The following is a 6,716-nucleotide window of genomic DNA, read 5'->3' as shown; positions in this document are numbered from 1 at the left end:
AAGATACTGCAAAATCCATACTCCGGTAAAGCTATAGATACTACCAAATCTATACTCCAGTAAAGCTATAGATACTGATAAATCCATACCCAGAGAGATACTACCAAATCCATACTCCAGTAAAGCTATAGATACTGATAAATCCATACCCAGAGAGATACTACCAAATCCATACTCCAGTAAAGCTATAGATACTGATAAATCCATACCCAGAGAGATACTACCAAATCCATACTCCAGTAAAGCTATAGATACTACCAAATCTATACTCCAGTAAAGCTATAGATACTGATAAATCCATACCCAGAGAGATACTACCAAATCCATACTCCAGTAAAGCTATAGATACTACCAAATCTATACTGCAGTAAAGCTATAGATACTGATAAATCCATACCCAGAGAGATACTACCAAATCCATACTCCAGTAAAGCTATAGATACTACCAAATCTATACTCCAGTAAAGCTATAGATACTGATAAATCCATACCCAGAGAGATACTACCAAATCCATACTCCAGTAAAGCTATAGATACTACCAAATCTATACTGCAGTAAAGCTATAGATACTGATAAATCCATACCCAGAGAGATACTACCAAATCCATACTCCAGTAAAGCTATAGATACTGATAAATCCATACCCAGAGAGATACTACCAAATCCATACTCCAGTAAAGCTATAGATACTACCAAATCTATACTGCAGTAAAGCTATAGATACTGATAAATCCATACCCAGAGAGATACTACCAAATCCATACTCCAGTAAAGCTATAGATACTGATAAATCCATACCCAGAGAGATACTACCAAATCCATACTCCAGTAAAGCTATAGATACTACCAAATCTATACTCCAGTAAAGCTATAGATACTGATAAATCCATACCCAGAGAGATACTACCAAATCCATACTCCAGTAAAGCTATAGACACTGATAAATCCATACCCAGAGAGATACTACCAAATCCATACTCCAGTAAAGCTATAGATACTGATAAATCCATACCCAGAGAGATACTACCAAATCCATACTCCAGTAAAGCTATAGATACTGATAAATCCATACCCAGAGAGATACTACCAAATCCATACTCCAGTAAAGCTATAGATACTGATAAATCCATACCCAGAGAGATACTACCAAATCCATACTCCAGTAAAGCTATTAATACTAACAAAATCATACTCCAGTAAAGCTATAGATACTGATAAATGTATACTCCAGGAAAGCTAAAGATACTGATAAATTTAAACTCCAATAAAGCTACAGATACTACCAAATCCATTTTCCGGTAAAACTATTCATACTGCTAAGTCCATACTCCAGTAAAACCTGATTAGATTGTAATATTACATTGACATGACCTATTTTATTTTTGTTACTTATTCTGTATTACTCATCTCTTGAACTTTAACATGGGACGTCTACAGCTATAGCAGCCGTTTAGTTAAGAACTGGCTATTCACTTGCTGATGTATCCACCTCTTGACAGATGCAGCTGTAGATGAAGATAGTCAGTTGAGTTTTAATGTTATGCCTAATTGGTGTACAAATAACTGGATTTCTGCAATGATGACTAATGTGGTCTGATCAGAATCTTGGTCAAAATTAGTTAGCACACAAACAGTTGTACTGTTCATATCTGTTATTAAGCACATTAAGTAAACATGCACGGTGCAGGCTAGAAAAAGTAAGTGAACCTCTATTAAATATGTTTCAATTAAAGTGATTGGAAGAGTGGCTTTAAATAAAGGCACACAAAGCCTGGTTAGTGACAAATCTGATATTCTCAAGAAAGAAAGACTGGTTCAGAAGATCACAGAAGATGTGTTATAGAGATGCATGAAGCTGGAAATAACTACAAAAGCATTGCCACTGTTGGACAATTAGAATATATGGAGTAGAGAGTGTTAATAATTATTGTCAGGCTTAGGACTGGTAATGAACATGCAGTGTGTGTGTGTCCCCAGGGCTGCTAAAGCAGATCCCATTCACTCTGCTTTATAGCACCATGGACAGCAACATGAAACTTTACTGTACAGCATGAAGAAACGTAGGAGTGGAAATACTTATATAATTGGAATTTATCTTCTTGACATGTTCTCCCCTATCTTCAGTCTCATCCCAAATGATGAAACTTCCTTGAGGAAGGTTTAGAGGATTTTCAATTTGAAATTGTAGAAAAAGAGTTTAAGGAATTAAGGTGCAATTAATGAACTTTCAGAGCTTTTTTCACCCCTTACTTTTTAGTGTCTAGCTTGGACAGGTCTTATAACACCTAATGCGTTTTCCCTGTTAGATGCTGACCTTTTCACCCATCACTGAAGCAAGTGTTCATGAATTCTTTCATTTTTCATGATACAGAGCTTCTCACTACACCGGCTCCAAAATCAACCAAGCCTTCTTTTAGTCTCTGTAGAGGCTGTTACAGGGCGGCCAAGCATTTATCCAAACCAGCTTTACATCTTTGGTCTCCATCACACATGGTTATGACCTGTCAGCTTCTACTCACCACAGCAAGCATGGACAAATGAATTAACAATGAGCCAGAGTTGGTTATGTAGATACATCAGTATTTCCTAAACAGTTGCCTCACTTGTGTGCTGTCATATAGAGATCTATAGATCTATAAACCTGGCTGCAATTTAATAAATTATCAAAGAACTGAGGAAGATTTCTTGATTGATTGGTGTAACGCGGCTTGAATGATTGATTATGTATCTGAATATTCATTAGGTTATTCTGTTGGTTAGGTTTTTTGTTGAATTATATTTTAAGGTAAAAGCAAGTCTGCACACCCCTTTCACCTTCTCCATGTTTTATTATATTACAGACTTATTCTACTTTCTAGATTTAGTTCTTTTTTGGTCACCTAATTCTACACTAACTTCTCCACAATCACAAAGTAAACGCAGGTTTTTAGACACAAGTCTGCACACCCTTTCCATATGACACCCAAAAGTGAGCTAAGGTACATTTTGTTTCCACTGGTACTTCTTAAGATGTTCCTACAACTTAATTGGAGTCCACCTGTGGTAAATCTAATTGATTAGACATGTTCAGGGATTGCCAAAACATGCCTGTAAAAGGTCCCACAGTTGACAGTGCATGTCAGAGCAAACTCCAAACTATTAGGTCAAAGGAATTATCTGCAGCCCTCAGAAACAGGACTGTGTCAAGACATAGATCTGGAGACAGGTCTAGAAACACTGCTGCAGCTTTACAGCTCCCAAAGAGCACAGTGGCCACCATCATTCATAAATGGAAGATGTTTGGAACCAGCAAGAATCTTCCTAGACATGTCCTTGAGTGGCCCAGCCAGAGCCCAGACCTTCATCCAATTGAACATCTGTTAAAGGAGCTGGAAATCCAACCTAATGGAGCTTACAAGGACATGCCCAGAAAAATGGGCAGAAATATCCAGAAACAAATGTGTCAAACTTGTAGCTTCTATCCCAAGACGCCTTGAAGCTGTAAATACTGCCAAAGGTGCATCTACCATGTACTAAGCTAAGGGTATGTACAGATATGTCACCCCTAAATAACCTATTTTTGTCAGTAAAATAAAATAGCATATTTTCTAAAAACCTGTTTCCACTTATTCCACTTATTGGTGATTGTGTGTAGATGTTTGTAGATGTTCAAGGCATCAAATGAACTCAATCTATTGTAGAATAAAGTCTGTAATGTACAAACCGGATTCCAAAAAAGTTGGGACACTAAACAAATTGTGAATAAAAACTGAATGCAATGATGTGGAGATGTGGAGTTGTAATAGAACATAGATGACAGATCAAAGGTTTAATCTGAGTAAATGTAACATTTTAAAGGAGAAATATGTTGATTCAAAATTTCATGGCGTCAACAAATCCCAAAAACGTTGGGACAGGACCATTTTTACCACTGTGTGGCATCCCCCCCTTCTTCTTACAACACTCAAAAGACGTCTGGGTACAGAGGAGACCAGTTTCTCAAGTTTAGAAATAGGAATGCTCTCCCATTCATGTCTAATACAGGCCTCTAACTGTTCAATCGTCTTGGGCCTTCTTTGTCGCACCTTCCTCTTTATGATGCGCCAAATGTTCTCTATAGGTGAAAGATCTGGACTGCAGGCTGGCCATTTCAGTACCCGGATCCTTCTCCTACGTAGCCATGATGTTGTGATTGCTGCAGAATGTGGTCTGGCATTATCTTGTTGAAAAAAGCAGGGTCTTCCCTGAAAGAGATGACATCTAGATGGGAGCATATGTTGTTCTAGAACCTGAACATAGTTCTCTGCATTAATGGCGCCTTTCCAGACATGCAAGCTGCCCATGCCACAAGCACTCATGCAACCCCATACCATCAGTGATGCAGGCTTCTGAACGGAGCGTTGATAACAACTTGGGTTATCTTTGTCCTCTCTGGTCCGGATGACATGGCGTCCCAGTGTTCCATAAAGAACTTCAAATCGTGACTCATCTGACCACAGAACAGTCTTCCATTTTGCCACACTCCATTTTAAAAGACCCCTGGCCCAGTGCAAACGTCTGAGCTTGTGGAGCTTGCTTAGAAATGGCTTCCTCTTTGCACTGTAGAGTTTCAGCTGGCAACGGCGGATGGCACGGTGGATTGTGTTCACTGACAATGATTTCTGGAAGTATTCCTGAGCCCATTTTGTTATTTCCTTGACAGTGGCATTCCTGCTTGAGGTGCAGTGACGTTTAAGGGCCCAGAGATCACGAGCATTTACGGCCTTGACCCTTACGCACAGCAATTGTTCCAGATTCTCTGAATCTTTTGATGATGTTAAGCACGGTTGATGAAGATCCCTTAAAAGTCTTTGCAATTTTACGCTGGGTAACACCATTCTGATATTGCTGCACTATCTTTCTGCGCAACAATGGTGGAATTGGTGATCCTCTTACCATCTTGGCTGTTACATGTTACATTTACTCAAATTAAACTTTTGATCTGTCATCTATGTTCTATTACGAATAAAATATTGACATTTGCCATCTCCACATCATTGCATTCAGTTTTTATTCACAATTTGTTTAGTGTCCCAACTTTTTTGGAATCCGGTTTGTAATAAAAAACATGGAGAAGGTGAAAGGGCTGTGCAAACTCCCCAACTTGACTGTAGGTTTCAGGCCTTAGGCCTTCTCTCACGCTCTCTGTGAAAAAGGAGCCATCTGGTGTGAATTCACCTTGAGTATGATAAGGAGGAGGCATGCAGGACCTGGAAGGCCTGATAATAATGGACATGCAGAGGGACAGTGATGATGGCCTAGTGATCCAGGCTTTAAAAAATATTTATATTAACAATTAATTTGCTTTGTTATATATGGCCCTTTTTGGTTTGTAAACGATGGTGGACACAACAAAATGTGTCTCTGATAACAATTATAAAATGTTATTCAGCGAGTTGTCCCTGGTTTGATATTTTGTGTTTATGATGAGTAAATCATATGAGAGAGTGTATGAAGTGGGACGGGCAAAGAGAAGTCATGTGAGGACTGAAGAAGCTTTAATATGACTGCACAAATCTTTCTTTTTTTTATTATTTTGGATTGGACTACCTACTGATTTTTCCATTGCATGACTTTTCTTAGCTGATACTTAGTAGTAATACTCTCATTACTGACACCACAAGATTCAGATGTTCATTAAAAATACACCGTGACTAAGAAAGAGCTGCTCAGATATTCATTCTGAGAATAAGTAAAGTACTGAAAGGGGGTTCTTTGACTCATAACACCAGTGGAAACCTATTTGGAGCTACATAGCACCATTCACAAAAGGCTTCCCACCAATGCCAAGAACGCCTTAACCAGGCAAAGAACCATATAAGTATCCAGGTGGTTCTTTGGAGTTGTCATTCTTAACTAAATTGGATAGTACGATTTCCTTTACTGAAGAACCTCACTATCGCATTTTTGGTTGAAAAAACTGACGAGATCAGGTGACATCCTGGACAACACAATCACCAGATTTAACTATACATACTACCGAGAACGTTTGGGACTGGGTTGGTGAAGAAGACTCTAACCACTGTAGGAATTTGTTGAACTTGTGGGAAGCAGATCAATTAGATCAATTAGATCATGTGCAATCTGCTATTAGTGGGAAATATTTCATAGTAATTATGGAGCATTTTTATTGGTCCATTCATCACAAAGTGAGGAACAACTGCCAGATTAGAATGGTGTCAAAAAGTAAAAATCTGCAGAACCAAAGTTAAGCCTTTTTTGCGTCTCCAGTAGAGTTTCCCTTCTATAAAACCCCCTCAATCATAGTCAGACTGCATGCTTTTTGTCTACTGAACGTTGAACATGTAGGTCCTGTTTACACCAAAGGCAGGTAGATGTAAACACCCCCAGGACGCACTGTGATCGGATTATGATCGGATTCCTCCAACCACATTTGGAGACAATGGTCAGAGACGGATCTCACACATTTAATAGAAGTGTAAACGGAATGCGGTTTCTGAGCTCGGATTCCGCCAGGCAAGCAGAAACACGTCGAGTAAATACGAGTAATAAGTACTGTGGACCTCTCTCTGTCTGTGCGTGGGCGTGTGCGTTCATGCCTACAGACCGGAAGATAAGAGCAGTATTACGGGGTTTGTTCCCTTGCGGTTTAAACAGTCCGCCACGTTTCCAGATAGAGCCGCTACAGGAATGTGAGAACCATCACTGTTCTCAGTCACCCGGAGCACGACAGTTT

This window comes from Salminus brasiliensis, chromosome 11 (genome assembly GCF_030463535.1).
Source record: "Salminus brasiliensis chromosome 11, fSalBra1.hap2, whole genome shotgun sequence".
Classification (NCBI taxonomy): Eukaryota; Metazoa; Chordata; class Actinopteri; order Characiformes; family Bryconidae; genus Salminus; species Salminus brasiliensis.
Note: the sequence above shows the minus strand (reverse complement) of the source record.